This window comes from Hemiscyllium ocellatum, unplaced genomic scaffold (assembly GCF_020745735.1).
Source record: "Hemiscyllium ocellatum isolate sHemOce1 unplaced genomic scaffold, sHemOce1.pat.X.cur. scaffold_283_pat_ctg1, whole genome shotgun sequence".
NCBI lineage: Eukaryota > Metazoa > Chordata > Chondrichthyes > Orectolobiformes > Hemiscylliidae > Hemiscyllium > Hemiscyllium ocellatum.
The window spans coordinates 301647-324610 of record NW_026868223.1 but is presented as its reverse complement, the minus strand read 5'-3'; the positions used below and the strand labels follow the sequence as shown (position 1 = coordinate 324610).

Sequence of the window (22964 nt, the reverse complement as noted above, 5' to 3'; positions counted from 1 at the left end):
GTGTTATCCAGGCTTTAGGAATCAAGAAAATCTCTGACTATGATCTGCTCCTGTGGCCGCAATGATATGTGGCTGCTAATGTTAGATTCTCAAAGACATTGTTACTTTCACTGCACCAAAAAAGGACTTTGGGCCCATCTTGCAAATGTCCATCATGAAGCAACGATCCATTCTCGTCCCATTATTTTTCAGAAATTGGTCTGGAGCTTTAAGCACTCTGGTACTCCAAGTGATCAACGAAATATTTTTCTAATTCCACCACCTCCAGCGAAATGCTATTACCAAACATACATTCCCCTCCCCAGCCTTTGTCCGCCTTCCCCACAGAACATTCCCTCCAGGGCATCGTGGTGCAGTGCGCCTTCTCTCTCAACACCTCCCCCAAAGCTACATGGAAGCTTTCCCTAAAATCGCGGAACATGTGACACATACATTCATAGAACATGACAACGAGGAGCAAGGCTTTGCCGCACAGGCCTTAAAGAATACTTCGCCATTCATTCAGCTCATGCCTGATCTTTCCAGGGACACGCATCCACTTAACCAAACTCTGAAGGTAATCTTGACTTCCTTTATTGTTCAAAACAAAAGCAGCCCGAGCCACAAAAAAAATTGATTGATGTCGCATCAACTACATCGTTGGGCAAGCATTCCATCGAGGAACAACGCTCTGGTGAAGAAATACTCTCAATTCAATCCTATATCTCGTTCTAATCGAGAGGCTGTACTCTCTTGCCCTAGTTTCATCTGCAAATGGAAGCATGCTTTCGTTTTCTATCTCACACATGACCTTCATTATCTTATACATTTCCATAAGATCCGGCCTTATTCTTCTAAATTTTCGAAATAAGCCTATTCCACATACTCTCCTGTCATCAGCGAACAACTTCAAATCTGGAATTTCATCCGCCAGAATATTGCCCCTGAACAGCACCTTGTCGGGGCCATTTTGAAAATCTAAGTACTTCAATTCACTGGGTCCCGTTGTACACCATGATCGTAATGCCATCATAGAATGCGAAAAGATTTTTCAGGAATGACCTGCTCTTCATTAAACCAGGCTGCATCTGTCAAATTTCTACGGAGAAGCCCCGCTATTTTTTCCTCGATAAAAGACTCAAGAAATTTATGAACTACAGATGTTATACAAACGGTCTATTATGTTGGAGAATGAGTCTGGGTGGGTTGCACTTTGGCGGTTGGTGTGGACTTGTTGGAACAAAGGGCCTGCTTCGATACTCTAAGTAATCTGATCTAATTCCTCATATTTTGTCTGCCTCACGTTTTAAACAGTGACGCCATATTTGTGTTTTCCAATCTGCTGGGACTGCCCAGAGTCCAACGAATTTTGGAAAATCACCGCAAGCACATACCATTGATTTTAGTACCCTGCAATGCATTCCATCAAGTCCTGGAGACCTAACCATCCTTTGCAATATTAGCTTCAACAATCCAACACTAGTTCTTTTGTTATAATGACTGTTCCCATGTCGTCACCAAACATCATCTCTTTGTCAGTTACTGTCATATTATTAATATCCTCCACTGTGAAGACCAGCGCAAATGCCTGATTAATGTCACTGCTATTTCCGCATATCCCATAAGGAAATGCCCCTTCTTATCCACGAGAGGGTCAACGTTTACTTTTGCCTCTCTTTTTCATTTTATATTTTACGAGAAACGTCTGCTATCAATCTTTATATTCTGTGATATTTTAATGCCATGTTCTTTCTCACACTTTTCTGCATTAAATTCCATTTGCCAACTCTCAGCCCAGCTCTGCTGCATACCTGTGTCACTGTGTTATCTACAATATCTTTCAGCACTGTGTACAACTTTCCCGAACGTAGTGTAGTCCGCAAATTTCCTAACCCATCCTTCTACGCCCCCATCCATCTCGTTTACAAAAAAATGACAAAAAGCAGTGAACCCAAAACAGATCGTTGCAGTACACTACAAGCAACAGAATTCCAGGATGAAGTTTTCCCATCAAGTAACACCCTCTGTCTTCTTTCAGCTGGCTAATTTCTGATACAAAGCACAACATCCCGCTCATTCCCATGCCTCAGTATTTTGTGAGACACCTGCCGTGGCGAAATTTATCAAACGGCTAACTGAAACCCAAACGTGCATTACATGAACGGCTTTATACTCAGACATGTGGTTAGTCATCTGGAAAGTTTTGCAAGAGTTGTAACTCAGTTTTAGCTTCCCAGATGAAGATTTGCTCACTGAGCTGGAAGGCTCATCTCCAGACGTTTCGTTACCCTCCTGGTTAATATGTTCAGTGTGCCTTCGGGTGACGGACTGTTCATGAATTCTGCTTTCTATTTATATGCTTGCGGTTCTTTGGGTTGGTGATGTCATTTCCTGTAGTGATATAATTTCCTGTTCTGTATTTCAGCTAGTTGTAGATGAAGTCTATCTCGATGTGATTTTGATGGATTTCCAGTTGGAATTCCATGCTTCTCGGAATGATCGTGTGTGTCTCTGTTTCACTTGTGTTCGGATGGATGCGTTGTCCAAGTCAAAGTAGTGTCTTTCCTGATTTGTGTGTAAGAATACCAGTGAGAGAGGGTCACGTCGTATTGTGGCTAGTTGATGATCATGTATCCTGGTGGCTCGTTTTCTGCCTATTCGTCCATCTGCAACTAACTGATGTCATTTCCAAAATGCCATGCAAGAACTTGACAAATATTGCATTCGATAAACATTGCATTCGCCTGAGGCAGCACATCCATCCGAGGACAAGCCAAACACCTACATGCAGGAGATTTAATCGAAGCATGGCATTCCAACCAGAACTCCATCAACAAACACTTCGAGTTCGATGCCATCGACTACCCCTTGAGAAAAAAAGAACTGGATATGACATCACCATCGAAAATGACACCACCAACCCAAAGAAACCCAAACATATCAAGAGAAAGCAGGAATCATGAACAGTGCATCGCCTGGAGACCGACTGAAATTGTTACCGAGTAGGGTGATGAAACGTTTGGAAATAAACTTTCCAATTCAGTGAGCAAACCGACCTGCAGTTCAATGACCAATCCACAGAGCTCGATAATGTTTGTGAGTGTCGTCCACTCATTCACAAAACCGGCTTGACTTGCCCTCATAAATTTATTCCAATCGAGATGATTACAAATCTCATCTCATGGAACTTTTCCAACACTTTACCCACAACCGAGGGAAGGGTCAATGGTCTATAATTTCCAGGGTTTTCTTTACTCCCTTTTTTGAATGAGAGAGCAATTTGTACTATCCTGTAGTGTTCTGGTACTCTGACTTTGGACAATAACAACATTAATATCAAATTGGAAGAATCATAAATCTGATTCTTAGCTCCCCAGAAAGTCCTAGGATAGATACGATCTGGCCCAGGAGAATTTAGATTTGTTCACATTTTCAGAGCTTATGACGCCTTGTCTTTGGGAACTTCAATCCTATTTCGTCTGGTAGCCAGTTTCTCAGTATTGTTTTCCCATTGCGAATCCTGACTAAAGACATTGCTTTCGCTCTTCCCCATCGCTTCTGACTCCATGCACTACTTACCACGACTGTCCTTCATTGGCCATATTTTATTCTATTCATTCTTTTAGCCCTCTCATATCGGTGGAAAGCTTTCGGATTTTCCCTTAATCTATCTGTCAACAAATTCTCTGTCCCCTCCTGGCTCGTCTTCAGGCTCTCTTCAGGTTTTTCCTGTTTAACTTGTAATGCTCAATCTCCATTACTGAGCATTCACATCTCATGGGAACAAAGCCTTCTCAACAAGAGATTCAACTTCCTCAGTAATCATGACTCCTGTGCTTGACAATTTCCTCCCCCTCTGACAGGTACATACTTATTAAAAACACACAGAATCTGCTCCTTGAATAAGCTCCACATTTCTATTCTGCCCATTCCGTGCCGTTTCTTTTTCAACCTCTGAATGCGTAATCTTATCTAATCGCATTGTAATTTTCTTTCCCCCAGCAATAGCGCTTGCACTCCGATGTATACCTATTCCTTTGAAAATCTAAAATAAACATAACTGAATTTTGGTAACTATCACCAAAGTGCTCACCTATTGCCAAATCTAACATCTTGCCGAGTTCATTACCCAGCACTAAATCTAATTTAACCTCTCCCCTTGTTGGCCTGTTCGATTACACATTATTTAAGGAATCTATTGCAGATACACTCAACACTATCCCCGTCAAGTCTACCCTGACTGAGCTGCTTCGACCGATCGATATGTTGATTAAATTCCCACATGATAATTAACATTCATTTTTTCATTTGTTATTTATGTCTTTGTTTAATGCCCTCCCCAATGTCATTTTAAAATTTGGAGGCGGATGGACTCCGACAAACAGTGACATTTTCTTCTTAGAACTTCTAATTTCCTCCCAAATAGATTCAAACTCATTCTCCATAGAAACTAAATCATCTGTTTGCATCGGTCTGAGGTTGTCCTTCAATGTTTGAGTTACGCTACCTTCCTTACCATCCTCTCTGTCCTTCCAAATTGTCTCATACCAGTGATTATATACCTACTAGTCTTGACTATGCTGTCTCCATGTCTCTGCAACGTGTATTAAATCGTATTCATTTGTGATGATTTATGCCGTTATATCTCCAACCTTCTTCCAAAAAGTACGAGCATTCAGGTATAGTACCTTTATGGTCACATCTATAATAATATCTTCCACGGTATCCTTGCTTCTTGCTTCTCCTCCCTTGTCCATTTCTGACCTCCATGCTTAGTATACAAGTGCTCAAATATACCTTCCAGGTGAAGCAATACTTTCCCTACACTTCGGACAATCTCGTCTACAGCTCATATTGTGGTCGCCACTACCTTGGGAAACGAAGTGTTTTGCAGAATGCCAAGTTCTATCGCCAAAAGTGTTCCTGAGCTTTCAGTTCACTGCTCCTTTAGCACAGAACCATGTTTCCTAGCGAACGTCTCTATCTCAGTCTTACTGCAGTGTTGCACTATAGCTTAGCGCATGCTGAATAAGCAGTACATCATTTTCTGCTTGAGGACCCCACGACCCTCCATATCAATTTCAGTCATTTTAGAGGCCTGAAGTTTCCCATGTGTTGGCCCCCGACACACTCACCAGGCCTTGTCACACACTACCTTTGGTTAGTCATAAACAATCTCTGTGAGCAGTTGTTAATGCTCCAAACAGATCATTATCAATTCCTATGCCCAACTGCTCGTCTCTCTCTTTCGGCTCTATCCCAACATCTCGTTTCCTCCTAATTACTGCACTCCCACATATGTTCTGCATATCGACCAAAGTTTTCCTGGAAATCATCAGTACCAAGGATGGGGTCACTGGACCAAAAATGTTAACTTCGATTTCTCTTTTCAGCATCTCTTCGTCTTGACCCTGAGGAGGCTGGATACTGTGCTTCTGTAATGACCCCCTGCGCAGAAGACAGAACTGTTTTCATCCTGAAAGTTTCTCTTGTTGATGAATCCCATTACAATGTTTGCCAGGGGCATCGACTTCGTAGGTCAATGAAAATAGAAATCATGTGTTTGGGATTTGTGCCGCCGCTCTGTTCTGGATATGATAAACAACAAAAGAGCAAAATCTCCGTCATATCAGATGTGAACAGATAGGAATCTCCACAGGAGTTGGAATTAAGTAAATCTTTTTCAGTTGGACAAAATTCAATCCATTTCTCACTGTAATAGCCTGTGGCTATCAAAGCAAAATATTTTATAACCACGAATACTTAATACAGCATTTTCAAGCTAAAATATCTGAATGATCATCCTCCAGAGTGACGTGACAGTCGTGTCTGCAAATGGAATAACTGACTGAATCACTTTACTTGTTCAGCGAGCAAACAGACCTCTTGTGGCAAGATATATGGGCAGAATGCAGGAGGAGGGATGGAAAAGTTCTTAAGCAGTTTGACATAGGGACTGAGGAAGTGTTCGCGGTTTTCCGGATTGAAGTGTACATATTCCCAATTCAGGATGAACTTGTATCTTATGTTCCTCTCTGTGACAAGTGAGGAAATTGCAGGTGTTCTGAGCAATGGTTTACTTTCATCTTTGGGTTTGTAGTGGACTGGACTAACGCAAGATTGGGAGAGATAAACCAGAGAATCACACAGCAGTGAGTCGCACATCAATTGAAGGGAACCTTTTGGAGCAAACCTTGAAGGAAAGAGTTAACTGCCACTTCACCAGGCAAGGTTTCATCAGGGAGAGTCATCACGGTTTTGTTACAGAATGTCATACCTAACAGATTGGATTAAATACAATTTATTGGCAAGTGATCAGGTTTTTTTTTTGAACGAGGGTAGTGAAGTTGATGTTATTTGTGTGGATTCCAACATAGCCTTCAACACGACACCACTCTGAAGATTGGTAGGAGGAGACAAGTGAAAAGGGATTTTAGGTTCCCTGACAGTTGGATACAAACATAATTGGTTGTGGTAAGAGACACAGGATGGTGATAGAAGGCTGTTTCTTGTGACTGGAACTGGTATTCAATGATGTAACACAAGGATGAATGCTGGGTCCCATGTCGTTTGTGAATGGGTGTAAAGAATGTAGAACACGTTAGAAGGAAATGATAAGCAGAGTTGTCGATGATACGAATATTAGCAAAGTGGTTAATAGTGAGGAAGATCCTTTTAGGATGGAGGAGCACAGAAATGGATTTATCAAATGTCACATTCAGAGAGGCGATGTTGAAACTAACCATGAAAAACATGAGGAGATGCACATTGGAAGAAACACATCAACTGATTACTCAGTGATTGACAGGACACGAGGAAACCCACAGGAACAGAGAGACTTTGCATGTTGGTCAACATATCCGGGAAGGCAGCAGAACATAGTGACAATCACAACTTTATCAGTCAAGGCAAAATTTATAAAAGCAGATAAAGTGGTGCCACAAGGAGACAATGTGGTGAAGAAAGCACTTGGCACTCTTTTCGTTATTAGTCAGAAAGTCGATTATCCAAGTTGGAAGGTCATGTTGTGGCGATATGGAGCATTGGTGAGATCACATTTAGAATACTGTTTACAATTATGGTCAACTTCTACAGGAAGGATTTTGTGAAAATTGAAACGGTGCACACATGATTTACAAGGATTTTGCGGGGAGCCGAGGGCTTCAGATAAGCATGGAGATGGGGTCAGTAGGGGATTTTTCGCTGGAATGTTCCAGCCAGTGTGTCACGTTCTCATCGTTTATGAAATCATGATGGGCATGGATCGACAACTGGCCTAAATCATTTGCACAATATGTTGAAGTTCAAAACTAGAGGGCACAGGATTTAGGTGACAGGCACTGAGACACACTAAACAACGGATAGAGATTGACAGAATGGTGGTTGATTCCCAACAGGCATTGGTTAAGCTCAGTCTTTGGTTTTAAAAATAAGCAATTTCTTCGTGAAAGCAGTTTGGCAGATAATTCGTGAATAGAACATTAGGGGTATTAAAATTGAGTGATGTAACGTTGAATAAGTGAGTGGGTAAAATATTGTCCAATGAACTCTGAAATGGAGAATGCCGTATTTATAGGGAACAATCAATTATAATCTTTTTAATTAAATGTGATATTGCAGGACTCTGAAATACTCACCGAAATGGCTGTGCTGGGATATGAGTCACATTGACTTTTCTGCAGGAGCATCAACTGTTTCGGAAGTCAAATGAATATTTTTCATCTGTTCAGCAATGGCGAAGCCAATATCTATTCCACCATTCCTCTCAGAACCTGACAGGGTGAGCATGCAGTGCCTGATTGAAACATTCCAGTTGTTGAAACTCGTTTTTCCTTTGAGAAACAGAATGTAGCAGTTATTAAACAGAAGATTTTTTCTTTTCCTTAACCAACTTTATATTCAAGCATTCAGTTGCACTGAGAGAATGCAGAATTCTTCAACATTTTTTTCCCTCCGATAATCAGCCTCTGCAGTTTTGTGTTCTTTAGTGATATGAATGACCTGATATTTATGGGGAAAAGAATGTTGCAGTTTTTCTTGCATGCGGCAGAAGAACCAACTGAGTGCTGACAGGTGCATCTTAACTTTCTAAAGCAGTTGAGTGGAGGTGGTGTCGAGTTAAAAGCGCGGATCTTGAAAAGTACCCCTGGTAAGACAGCATCCATGGAGTAGGAAAATCGATTTTCGAGCATAGGTTCTTCGCTAGGTATATTCGAAACATTGACATTCCTGCTCCTCGGATGTTGCCTAACCACTGTGCTTTCTAGCGCTATCCTTCCTGACTACAATCTCTCGCATCTGCAATCCTCGCCTTCTACTTAGATGGGGGTAGTGTCAGATACTGTTTTAGAAATGAACTGTATAATGGTTAAAGAGTGGTCATTCTGGAATGCTGAATTCCAGTTTTTAGATCCTGCAGCAGTGGTGCAAAAATTAATAACTTCTCTCCTTCTGCTGTTCTAATTTTTAACCGTAAGCTTTTGTTTCATTTTCACTGTGTTTAAGGTGTTTTTTTTTTGGAATGTTGTGTACTTTCAGAACGACATAATTCAGTCTATTTTGGAAGGACTAAGTTTTGTGGGTATTCTTTTTTTTATTTTTCTATCCGTGATTTTGTGAATTTTTATTATTAGCTAATTGGGTAATTATCAAAATACACTTAACGAAAAAGAATATAATGTTACGATCTGGGTTGTCTGTTTAATAACTTTTTGAATGATTTAGCCTAGCTCATAAGAAATTGGAAGATAGGTGATGGATTAAAAGAGCAACCGATATGTGCCTGCGTCTTCATTTCGGGTGTTGATTTGGATTGTCATGGACAGTTCTTGGGAAAGCATGTCTCATTTAGGTACAAAGGTTTGTTTGACTATGGACAATGAAAAGTTGGCATTTTTACAAAAAACTGATTCAGGCCATGATTCTGGAATAAGCACAAATGCTGGGGTTGTATTTGCCTCTTTCTGTGAGTAAAGGAGAGGTCACTCCCCGCAGTAGCTCAGCATTTCACACAGCTGGAAAATTCATGAGAATTTGCAGAGATGTTTCAATGTTAATTGAATATGAAGCAGCTTGAGTTAGACGCGAGAGATAAGGAAAAGAGACCAGACTTCAAGTAGTTTCAGGTACGATTCGAAGAAGAAAGAGCAGAAGAGCAGAGAGAAAAGGATACAGAGATTGAACTTCAGAAATTGGCAATTTCTAAAGGAATTCACATTAAAACGCTGGAGATAAATGCTGAAGATAAGATTACACTGGAAGAGCATATTTTTAAAACGACAAAGAGAGCAGCTGAAATGGCTGATTGTAATGAACTGATCCATAAAACAAGGGTGGGCTTCCAGAATCATTTTAGGGAGGGATAGCAATTGGGCAAAGAGAAATCCTCACGTGGAAAGGGAAAGTTAAATCTCTGTGAAGATCATGAGGATAACTTATCACAGGATATATTGGAAAACCTTGAAGCGAACATGTTCTGAGGTTTTCAATGCAATAAATTCGGCCATATGAAATCAGTATTGGAGAACTATGGAAAGCACTGTAAAATCAAATGCAGGAAAACAAAACAAGCCTGGATGTTTTGTTGGCATGGTAATAGAAAGCACAGTGGAGGCTGGAAAGCTTCATCAGAGTGCACAAACCGATCAGAGGTTGGTAAGGGGGAAGTGCCATGTCTGCTTGAAAAATATACCTGCAAAGTTAAAGGTTATTTACCTTGGCCAGGAGTAGCAAATAGACAGGTAACAGTATTTAGGGACACAGGATCGTCTCAGTCTGTGATGCACAAGGATGGGCAAATATGTACTCCTGAAGAACTATGTGTAGAGGAATTCATGGTGGGACGAAACATTGCTCAGTGATGTACAGTGAAGCTAGAGTGGGCAGAAAAGAGTGGGGAGTTTGTAGTGGGAGTTCTGGAGAAACTCTCAGCTCCAAGAATACAATTTGTGCTTGCAAATGATATAGCTCAATCACCGGTTAGCTTGCTCCAGTTGAAAATCACCGGTTACTCCAGTTGAAAAGCCAGTCGAGCTGCAGGCAAGAGTAGCAATGCAGAACGTTGATAAAGGATTTTCCCAGATTTTGTCTTTACGCGATCACAGAGTCACAATCGAAAGCAGGAGAAATCAAAAGGCACGGATTAGGAAGCTGAAAAATGATTGCATCCATTTATGTTAATTAGTACTCATTCCCATCTTTTATTGAAAGTAGAGAACCTACACAATGCATCAAGATTACAATGTTTTTAATATCAAGTAAGTGGGACACAGCAGGGGACAAACGTTAAAAATGCAAGTATATTCAGCTCAGCTATCCTACTGAGTTACAGCAGAAAGATGAAAAATTAAAACACTTGGATCAGAAGACATATATTCGGAAGGAGAATGAATGCATCCATGTGTGATATTACTTAGCAAATGATATGTTAAGGAGGAAATGGAGACCAACATATATTCAAGCCCGTGAGAAATGGGCAAGATGTTTTTTTTCCAGTAGGGTACAGAAAAGTGGTGCTGCGAGTGCCACATGTGCCAAAAAATTGGATGTCACTGAGGCGTGAGGAAAACGGACGCTAAAATACAAAGACATTTTTAATGACCTGGATTGCAGATGAATGTAATTGAATTTTGCCTGACGTGTCATACATTTCAAACCATTGGAAATAATAAAGCCTGCACCTTTAATATCTGCTGCAGCGTTCACGGAATCCGTCTTAATTGTCTTGATGCATTGTGTAGTTTCCCTACATCCAATAAAAGATGGGAATAAGTATTAATTAACATAAATGGATGCATTGACGAGATTTCCAAATGCTGTTTAATTCTGCAAGATGACACCTAAAAGGATTGAGGAAAAATTACGATTTTTAAAAAAAAAACTAAATAAAGACTACTATCAGAGATAGAATTAGATCAAGGGTCAAACTTCACATCCAACTTTAGAAAGATGGATAACTTCGGATTAAAACGAATCAAATCTACTGTGTGCCATTCAGAATCACATGGTGCGCTGGAAAGTCGACGGCAATTATTAAAGACTATGTTGAGGTTTTATGGTTTGGAGTAGCCAGATTATTTCCATAAGGGAGTTGCGTCAGTGCTGTTTGCGATCTGAGATATATCGAAAGAATCCACAAAACTAAGATCATCTGAGACCAGATTGGGGCATAAAGAAAGAGGACCATTAAAATTTAATAAGGAAATATTAATAAGTCAGGTTACAGAGACCACGCAATTGGACGATGTGTCAAATTTTAGAGTTGGACTAAATAACGTTGGAGAGTTGTCGAGACAGCATTTAAAATTATCACAGCAACTGGTGAAGCAGGAAGTGTATGAGAAACAAAAAAAATCAGAATTTTGCCACTGGGAACAATGTATTTATTTAAATTTCATTAATTGGTGAAACATTAAAGCAAGGTTTCGAAGACCTAATCAAATTAAAAGGAAATCGAGTGAGGTTAGCTACTTGATAGGAACTCCTGGCATGAAGGAATCTCACAGAACGTGTGATTGGAATATGCGCTAATGGTATTTTGGCAGAGAACGAACGCAAGGGGAGAATGTGTTATTGACTACAACAACTGGGAAGAACCAATTTCAGCGAATTCTGCATTGGACGTTCCTGCTATAAAATTGGACAATGCAAAGGTTGTCCAATATTGGTAAAGTTATTCAGTTCTCTTCCAGAAGAAAATCTTAAGAGTTATTACTCTTGCATGCTGAAATAAACTGGGAATTAACAACCTATTTGTAGATGATGTAAATATAGGAGTTGCTGTTCTGATTCTGTAACATCCTTGGAGGCATAACCCTATAAAGTTGGTGCAAGTTTATAAGGAGATGTCACGAATGTTCCAAGATGGCATAACCAAAGTGAGTTTCAATGAATGGAGTTCACCCATCATCATGGTGCCAAAGTCAGGTAAGACCCAAAAGTTATGTGTGGACTATCACAAAGTCAATGTTGTTAGAAAGACTGGTGCATCTACGCATCTGCAGTTGGAGGACTATGTCGAAGAGATTGGAAGAGCAAATTACATTTCCAAGTTAGACTTCCTCAAAGGTTACTGACAGTCAACTTTGTCGGAAAGATCAAAGGCAATTTTGTAACGCCAACTGGACTGCAGAAATTTAAAGCAATGCCGTTTGTGCGAAAAAAAATTCACTCGTATTTCAGAGGTTAATGGACAAGGTAATTGCTGGATACACAACAGTTTGGTGTGTGGTGTGCCTGGGATATTCAGTCTCTCATGGATTGAATATTTACAGAATTTCTCGGGCTTGTTTGATCGAATACGGAAGTCAAACTGATTTGTAAACCTAACTGAAAGTATATCTGCCGAAGCCAAAGTCACCTTCCTGGGCTATGTCGTTCAACACGGACAAATAGCCCCACGGGTTGTGAAAACGAAAGTTACGGGGTATTTTCATCCATTGTTGACGAAAAGAGCAGTACAACGGTTTACCGGATTGAGTGACTTTTTTCTGAAAGTTTGTGCTGACTGTTAGAAGTGGGACTGCTCAACTCACCGAATTGCTATAAACAGGCAAGAAACCTCAGCGAACACAAGAATTTCAAAATTTATTTGACAGCCTAAATATTTTGTTAACCATTGCCAAAGTATCAGCCACACATAATTACGTGAAGGTTTTCAATGTGCCAGTGATGTGAATGTCTCTCATCTTCTGCCACTCTAATATCGACCTGTAAACCAGTTTCATTTGTATTCTGTGTTTATGGGGTTTAATTATCAGGACTGTTGTGTATTTTTTTGAAAAGCATAAGTAAGTCTACTTTAGATAGCTAAGATCTGTGGGTATTTTATATTCTGTTCATTGTGTTTCATTCCTTAGTTGTGTGAATAATTTTCTCTCTGTTTTAAAAACTGAAAGACAACCTAGCTAAAGTATTCTAAGTAAATCTTACTACACACTCACCAAAACCGACAGCGACGTTACTCTCTGAATTTACTGCATAAGAATGGTTTTAGTAGTCTGGCCTCGGCAAAACGGGAGTTATTTTTCTCAGAGCAGAGCTGATTGTGAGGCGACATGATTGACGTGTACAAAATAATGAGGAGCATGGAATTACAGATTGAAGGAAACAGTAGCACTTGATCGGTCACCAGGGTTTGTAGATTTCAGACAAGATGCAGAAAGCTTTGAATAGATTTGTCGAAAAACTTTATCAGTCTGCATGTGGTAGACTCTGGAACTGACTCTCTATAAAGATTAGTTGGACACTGAACTTTCCATTCTTCTCTGAATGCATGGGCCAAGGAGTTTCAAAAAAAAAGTCTCAAAGCCGAGCATTCCCGCGAGCAACAGTGATGCGATCGGTGGCTTTGCGAGATGGAAAGGTATCCATGACCAACGTGTGCGACTATTCGGCTTCCCTCCTGTGATGACGCTGGAACATTGACCCTCAGGTTCTCGTGGACATTTAATGAAGGCATTCTTATTGCTGCAGATTAAAAATCGACACCTCATTTCGCGTGAAGTGAAATCAGTTTTCGAATGCGTAATAACTACCTGCCTTTCCCTCGAGCCACGTAGGACTCAAACCTACAGGCTCCTGATTCGTAGTCAGGCGCGTTATCCATTGCGCCCGACGAAGAGACCGCTATATAAGAGCCGTGATGTTAGCACGGACATGATTAATAGCAGTGATGTGCACGAATTGAACACACAACAAAGATAATCACTGTCACTGCTTCAGTCCAATCTTCACCACTTTTCAAAGCAGGTTTTTGTTCCACAAAAAGGACACGGATGTCCATTATTTTCGTATCTGCAACATTTACAGCAAGGTAAGGGACAGAGGTGTCATGGGGTACACTTGCCCATCAATCCAAATCACTAATACACAGCCAAACGTCTCCCAACAACACCACATCCTCCTGGACCACACCAATGATTTCAAACAATATCATTTATTTTCATCTGTGCTCACACTAAAGGTAGATAAACCAACAGTGACCTGATAAATTAAAACAAGATAAAACTGAACCAGGATTAGCGGCGGCTGACCTGGGTCTGTTTCTGGGAAGAAGACTCAGACACTCTTTGGCTGAATTGGCGAGCCCAGAGCCACTGTGTTTGGGTCCAGAGTCATATAATGACCGAACATGAAACCTCTAACTGGGCTCTCGCACCTGGTGCTTCCCTCCCCTTTCGCCATCACTCACCAACTATCGATTGGAGACGACAACATTTCGTTCCAATGATCACTCGCCGCAAGCATGCTCTCCAATCATGTAAGCCCTGTACATGCTGCAGGACCCATCCGAACTGATGATGTATAATGCCCAACAGCGTAGAAGAGGCATTTCTACATGACCAAGCTGTAGGCATTGGTGCTCCAACCAATCAGAGAAACTCATGGGCGCACTGGGGTCTCCGATCAATCATAGAATGCTGTTGGGCTCAACTAATCTATGCAGAACTTCCACATCCCAAAGCTCAATCAAACTTCGCTTGAAAAATTCTTCCAGTTCAAAACACAATTGTTCATGATGACTCTGTTCCCTTTCCCGCAGGTGAAAGTGAGGGCTGCAGATCCTGGAGATCAGAGTCAGCATGAGAGTGGTGCTCATGCGGACGTCTTCTTTCCCCATCTGAAAAAATCAGCAGACAGTTCACCACAGTCTTCTATGAACAATTCAATATGAACAATTCTATTTTATCTTTCCTGAATGAAACACATTTTTTTTTCACGTGGCACCTCATTTTGTCTGGTATGACCGTTTGCAACATCTGTCACACAGCTTCAAACGGTAATCCTGTCAGTACTGAATTAATTTACAAAACTTTCGCATGGCAAACTGAAAGTGTGCATACCTTTTAAAGATGAGGAAATATGTCTGAATGTCTGAATGTGACTTGGATATGCTCACTGGTGACAGGAAGCGGTGGAATGTACACATTCTTCTCCACTTTCTCCAATATTCCATTCCACTGAACTCCACAACTTGCCAGCAAAATGCAGGACATTTTCTGTTGCGACCCTCTGGACCAGTATTCCTTGCATCCCAACAATTGCCCAGACAACACCATTCCATATAATCACAGAAGTTGCGGCTTTACCACCTGGTAGGGCACCACCAAGTATTGCATGCAGCTCTGGTCACTGAATTTTGGAAAAATGTGAAATCTCTGGAAAGGGTTCAAAGGAGGTTTACTAGGATGGTAACAGGTGTGAATCGAAAGTCTTACGAGCAAAGTCTGTGGAGACTGAGGTTGTTTTCGTTGGAGAGAAGAAGGTTGGCAGGTGACTTAATCAAGATTTATATGATTATTAGAAGGTCAAATAGAGTGAAGAGTAAGAGCCTCTTTCCTCGGATTGCGAAGGCCAACACGAGGAGCTACAGCATTAAATTGAATGCCGATTGATTTAGGACAGATAACTGTTCTAATCTCTTCACACAGAGAGTAGTACCGGCGTGGATCAGCCTGCCAGCAACAGTCGTAGACTCACTGAATGTGAATTAGACATATATATGGATAATAACGTAACGACGAAGGTTAGATAGGCATCACAGTTTTTCAGAGGTCAGTGCAAGATCGAGGACCGAAGGGCCAACTGCACTGTAACGTCCTAATGTTTAAGCTAGTTACCCTGCTGGGTTACCGTACCTCTCCTCACTGTGTGACTTTCCAGACACTGTTTTTAGTGATTTGTCAGCACTACTTTCAATCCAGGCAACTGTATTTCCTCCTCTGAATTTTATCACTGCACAATGGGGAGAGAAAGACAGAGTCAGTGACAAAGCTGAGATCACCGAAGTTCTGTATGGAATCAACAAAAATTATCTTGATCTTCCAGTCTCCTGTGACTTCAATATTACACGGTGTTCCCAAGGCACTATTTCAGACTCTGGTCTGCTGCTGTGCTCCTTCAAGGCACATCACAAGCTGGAAGAACGGCACCTCATTTTCTACTGACAGACTATGCAGTCTTCAGGACCCAGCATCGAGTTCAATCATTTCAGACCCGTCCGCCTTCTTTCACATTCTTTTCGCACCTGCATGTCCCATTAGTTTAAAACACGGATCAGTAGACTCGAAACATTAACTCTCCTTTCTCTCTATAGATGTAAAAGAGCTGTTGAGTTTTGTTGAGATATTTTGTCTTTTCTTCAGAGAACGTTTTTCCATTGAAGGTAATGGAAGTGTCTGATTCCAGGAGAAGATGTTCTGAGGAGATGATAAGAATGACAAAGGGCTGGAACATTTCCACTGCAAAAGTAGACGGGCCAGCCTGGTGCTGTTTATCTAAGTGCAGAGAAGGCTGTGTGAGAAACTGATTAACGTGCACATATTATGAAGAAGAGAGATATGTGTGACAGAAATAAGCATGTTTTGTGAAGTAATAATATGCAGTAGCATAGATTAAAAGCAAGAGACAAGCGATTAAGCGGAAATTTAGAATAAATAATTTCAAACAGACAGTGGTATTTGTCTGCACATCACTATCTGAAATTGTGGTATAGCTACATGTCAGTAGAATATTTCAGCAGTGTGTAGACAAACACTTGAATAGCCAGAGCACACTTGGATAAGCACCTGGTACTGGAAAGTCTGACGAAGGCAGACCTACGTGAGATGGGAGTCCCGAGGCAAAGGCAACCCTATGTGCTTAAAAAGGCCTGCTTGCGCAGCTCTGTGGCGCAAGAGTAAGCCCGTTGGATTTCATCGTGATTGCTGAAGTTGACATTCCAATATCATCGACATGCGTCTTAGCAGAATCATGGTTTAGTTCTTGGTTTGATATGTGATCAGACCAGACTCGGCTGCTCCATTGCAAAACCTGCAATATTGGAGCAGGAACCCAAATGCCTTGAAACGGAACTTCTTTATGCGCACAAATGAATAATTTCGATGTCTATTGAAGATAGAGCTCGGTTATTATATCTGTTAGCCAGTAGGAAACACGATGATGTTGATAGGCTGAAAAAAAATTAACCTACTGGCTCAGCCATGATGATATCGAATGGCGGGGCGGGGCAGGAGCGGTGTGAAGAATGGCCTCCTCATCTTCCGTCCTGACTGGGCTGGTTCTGGCCCAGGTCTTTAAACACTAACATAATGAGGGCAATGTGAATCTATATCAAGAAATATTAAGCTCTCACGTGTACCTCACTGCCCTCTCATCTGGATTAGACAAATCCAGCTGAGAGGGACAATATTAAGGGACATAGGATCGTCTCAGTCTGTGATGCAGGAGGATGGGGAAATATGTACTCCTGAAGAACTATGTGTACAGGAATTCATGGTGGGACGAAACTTGCTCAGTGATGTACAGTGAGATTAGAGTGGGCCGAAAAGAGTGGGGAGTTTGTAGTGGGAGTTCTGGACAAACTCTCAGCTCCAAGAATACAATTTGTGCTTGCAGATAATATAGCTTAATCACTGGTTAGCCTGCTCCATACTCCAGTTGAAAAGCCAGTCGAGCTGCAGTCAAGAGCAGCAATGCAGGACGTTGATAAAGGAATTTTCCCAGATTGTGTCTTTCCGCGATCACAGAGTCACAATCGAAAGCAGGAGAAATCAAAAGGCACGGATTAGGAGGCTGAAATATGATTACATCCATTTATGTTAATTAATACGTATTCCCAATTTTATTGAATGTAGGGAACCTACACAATGCATCAAGATTACAATGTTTCTATTGTCAAGTAATTGGGACACAGCGGAGGACAAACGTTAAAAATGCAAGTATATTCAGCTCAGCTATGCGACTGAGTTACAGCAGAAACATCAGCCACACCTAATTACACGAAGGTTTTCAATGTGATACTGATGTGCATGTCTCTCTTCTTCTGCCCCTCTAATATCGACCTGTTAACCAGTTTCATTTGTATTCTGTGTTTATGGGGCTTAATTATCAGGTCAGTTGTGTATTTTTTTGAAAAGCATAAGTAAGTCTACTTTAGATAGCTAAGTTCTGTGATTATTTTATATTCTCTTCACTGTGTTTCATTCCTTAGTTTTGTGAATAATTTTCTCTCTGTTTTAAAAACTGGATGACAACCTAGCTAAAGTATTCTAAGTAAATCTTACTACACACTCACCAAAACAGACAGCGACGTTACGCTCTGAATTTCATGGATAAGAATGTTTTGAGTTGTCTGGCCTCGGCAAAACGGGAGTTATTTTTCTCAGAGCAGAGCTGATTGTGAGGAGACATGATTGACGTGTACAAAGTAATGAGGAGCATGGAATTACAGATTGAAGGAAACAGTTGCTCTTGATCGATCACCAGGGTTTGTACATTTCAGAAAAGATGCAGAAAGCTTTGAATAGATTTGTCGGAAAACTTTATCAGTCTGCATGTGGTAGACTCTGGAACTCACTCTCTACAAAGATTAGTTGGACATTGAACTTTCCATTCTTCTCTGAATCCTTGGACCAAGGAGTTTCAAACAAAAGCTCAAAGCCGAGCATTCCCGCAAGCAACAGTGATTCGATCCATGGCTTTGCGAAATGGAAAGGTACCCATGAAAAACGTGTGCGACTATTCGGCTTCCCTCCTGTGATGACGCTGGAACATTGACCCTCAGGTTCTCGTGGACATTTAATGAAGGCATTCTTATTGCTGCAGACTAAAAACTCACACCTCATCACAGCTGAAGAGAAATCTCTTTTCGAAGGCATAATAAGTACCTGCCTTTCCCTTGAGCCAGGTAGGACTCGAACCTATAGTCTCCTGATTCGTAGTCAGGCGCGTTATCCATTGCGCCACTGGCCTGACGCGCAGGCCCTTGTATAAGAGCCGTGATGTTAGCACGGACATGATTAATAGCAGTGATGTGCACGAATTGAACAAGCAACAAAGATAATCACTGTCTCTGCTTCAGTCCAATCTTCACCACCTTTAAAGCAGGTTTTTGTTCCAAAAAAAGGACACGGATGTCCATTATTTTCGTATCTGCAACATTTACAGCAAGGTAAGGGACAGAGGTGTTCATGGGGTACACTTTCCCATCAATCCAAATCACTAATGCACAGTCAAATGTCTCCCACCAACACCACATCCTCCTGGACCACACCAATGATTTCAAACAATATCATTTATTTTCATCTCTGTTCACACTAAAGATAGATAAACCAACAGTAACCTGATAAATTAAAACAAGATAAAACTGAACCAGCAATAGTGGCGGCTGACAGGGGTCTGTTTCTGGGATGGAGACTCAGGCTGTCTTTGGCTTATTTGGCGAGGCCAGAGCCACTGTGTTTGGGTCCAGAGTCATATAATGACCAAACAACAAACCTCTAACTGGGCTCTAGCACCTGGTGCTTCCCTCCCCTTTCGCCATCACTCACCAACTATCGATTGAAGACGACAACATTTCGTTCCAATGATCACTCGCTGCAAGCATGCTCTCCAATCATGTTAACCATATGCATGCTGCAGGACCCATCCGAACTGATGATGTATGATGCCCAACAGCGTAGAAGAGGCATTTCTACATGACCAAGCTGTAGGCATTGGTGCTCCAACCAATCAGAGAAACTCATGGGCGCGCTGGGGGCTCTGATCAATCATAGAATGCTGTTGGGCTCAACTAATCTATCCAGAACTTCCACATCCCAATGCTCAATCAAACTTCGCTGAAAAATTCTTCCAGTTCAAAACACAATTGTTAATGATGACTCTGTTCCCTTTCCCGCAGGTGAAAGGGAGGGCTGCAGATCCTGGAGATCCGAGTCAGAATGAGAGTGGTGCTCATGCGGACGTCTTCTTCCCCATCGAAAAAAAATCAGCAGACAGTTCACCACAGTTTTCTATGAACAATTCTCTATGAACAATTCTATTTTATATTTCCTGAATGAAACACATATTATTTTTTTCACGTGGCACCTCCTTTTTTCTGGTATGACCGTTTGCAACATTCTGTCACACAGCTTTAAACGGTAATCCTGTCAGTACTGAATTAATTTACAAAACTTTCGCATGGCAAACTGAAAGTGTGCATACCTTTTAAAGATGAGGAAATATGTCTGAATGTCTGAATGTGAGTTGGATATGCTCACTGGTGACAGGAAGCGGTGAAAGGTATACATTCTTTTCCACTTTCTCCAATATTCCATTCCACTGAACTCCACAACTTGCCAGCAAAATGCAGGACATTTTCTGTCGCGACCCTCTGGACCAGTATTCCTTGTATCCCAACAATTGCCCAGAAGACACCATTCCATAAAATCACAGAAGTTGCGGCTTTACCACCTGGTAGGGTACCATCAAGTATTGCATACAGCTCTGATCACTGAATTTTGGAAAAATGTGAAATCTCTGGAAAGGGTTCAAAGCAGGTTAACTAGGATGGTGACAGGTGTGAATCGAAAGTCTTACGAGCAAAGTCTGAGGAGACTGAGGTTGTTTTCGATTGAGAGAAGAGTGTTGACAGGTGACTTAATCATGATTTATATGATTATCAGAAGGTCAAATAGAGGGAAGAGTGAGAGCCTCCTTCCTCAGATAGCGAAGGCCAACACGAGGAGCTACAGCATTAAATTGAATGCCGATTGATTTAGGACAGGTAACTGTGCTAGTTTCTTCACACAGAGAGTAGTACCGGCGTGGATCAGCCTGCCTGCAACAGTCGGAGACTCACTGAATGTGAATTGGACATATATATGGATAATAATGTAACGATGAAGGTTAGATAGGCATCACAATTTTTTCACAGGTCAGTGCAAGATCGAGGACCGAAGGGCCACCTGCGCTGTAACGTTCTAATGTTTAAGCTAGAGGACCTGCTGGGTTACCATACCTCTACTCACTGCGTGACTTTCCAGACACTGTTTTTAGTGATTTGTCAGCACTACTTTCAATCCAGGCAACTGTATTTCCTCCTCTGAATTTTATCACTGTACAATGGGGAGAGAAAAACAGAGTCAGTGACAAAGCTGAGATCACCGACGTTCTGTATGGAATCAACAAAAATTATCTTGATCTTCCAGTCTCCTGTGACTTCAATATTACACGGTGTTCCCAAGGCACTATTTCAGACTCTGGTCTGCTGCTGTGCTCCGTCAAGGCACAGCACAAGCTGGAAGAACGGCACCTCATTTTCTACTGGCAGACTGTGCAGTCTTCAGGACCCAGCATCGAGTTCAATCATTTCAGACCCGTCCGCCTTCTTCCACATTCTTTTTGCACCCGCATGTCCCATTGGTTTCAAAAACGGATCATTGGACTCGAAACATTAACTCTCTTTTCTCTCTATAGATGTAAAAGAGCTGTTGAGTTTTGTTGAGACATTTTGTCTTTTCTTCAGAGAACGTTTTTCCATTGAAGGTTGCAGGAAGAGACTGATTTCAGGAGAAGATGTTATGAGGAGATGATAAGAATGACAAAGGGCTGGAACATTTCCACTGCAAAGGTAGACGGGCCAGCCTGGGACTGTTTATCCAAGTGCAGAGAAGGCTGTGTGAGAAACTGATTAACGTGCACATATTATGAAGAAGAGAGATATGTGTGACAGAAATAAGCATGTTTTGTGAAGTAATAATATGCAGTAGCATAGATTAAAATCAAGGGACAAGGGATTAAGCGGAAATTTAGAATAAATAATTTCAAACAGACAGTGGTATTTGTCTGCACTTCACTATCTGAAAGTGAGGTGCAGCTACATGCCAGTAGAATATTTCAGCAGTGTGTAGACAAACACTTGAATAGCCAGAGCACACTTGGATAAGCACCTGGTACTGGAAAGTCTGACGAAGGCAGACCTACGTGAGATGGGAGTCCCGAGGCAAAGGCAACCCTGTGTGCTTAAAAATGCCTGCTTGCGCGGCTTTGTGGCGCAAGAGGAAACCCGTTGGATTTCCTCGTGATTGCTGAAGTTGACATTCCAATATCATCGATATGCGTCTCAGCAGAATCGTGGTTTAGTTCTTGGTTTGATATGTGATCAGACCAGACTCGGCTGCTCCATTGCAAAACCTGAAATATTGGAGCAGGAACCCAAATGCCGTGAAACGGACCTTCTTTATTCGCACAAATGAACAATTTCGATGTCTATTGAAGATAGAGCTCGGTTATTTTATGTGTTAGCCAGTGGGAAACACGATGATGTTGATAGGCTGAAAAACAACATTAACATACTGGCTCAGCCATGATGATATCGAATGGCGGGGCGGGGCAGGAACGTTGTGAAGAATGGCCTCCTCATGTTGGGTCCTGACTGGGCAGTTTCTGGCCCAGGTATTTAAACACTAACATAATGAGGGCAACGTGAATCTATATCAAGAAATATTAAGCTCTCACGTGTTCCTCGCTGCCTTCACAGCTGGATTAGACAAATCCTGTCGCAGCTTCAGATCAGAAAGTGGAGATTACTGATTGCTCTGTCAGACTGAACAGAGGCTTCCAGGTGGACCAATGGAACAGGCGTCCACGTGGATTCTGGGGATTCAGGGGCAGACTCGCCCTTGCAAGGCTGGAATTCTGACCAAGGTAATGAATGTGAATATCTGACATTTTTAATATTACTCTGGATTCTTGCTACTTTGCACTGTGGTGGCATAGTGGTTCATTGATTAGCATTGCTGCCTCACAGTCTTGGGCAACTGACTGTGTGGATTTTGCACGTTCTCCCTGTGACTGCGTGGCTTTGCTTTGGGTACTCCGGTTTCCTCCCTCAATGCAAAGATATACAGGTCATTTCAATTGGTCATGCTAAATTTCCCATAGTGTTCGGTGCATCTGTCAAAGGGAAATGAGTCTGGGTGGGTTGGGCCGAAGGTCCTGTTTCAACACTGTAGGGAATGTATTCCAATCTAAACTGGAATTCGATTAGATCTTGCATAGCATTGCGCTTTGTATACTATTTATACAAACCATGCCACGTGCTCTTGGATGTCGTAATGCAGAAGATTATTGACGGTGTGTGCAATGTTGGTCAATGTGTCATATGAACTTTCCAAAGGAACTTGGTGCAGTGTCAGTGAATCGAATTCTGTGACGAATTG

At 41.6% G+C, this 22964-nt stretch overlaps 1 non-coding gene across 1 annotated transcript; it reads right to left on the bottom strand.

Annotated features, from left to right (window-relative positions):
• Positions 1-18659: 18659 nt before the first annotated feature.
• Positions 18660-18732, bottom strand: trnar-acg (transfer RNA arginine (anticodon ACG)). The gene has a single exon. It is a non-coding gene; the product is annotated as a tRNA-Arg (tRNA).
• Between the last annotated feature and the right edge of the window lie 4232 nt (positions 18733-22964).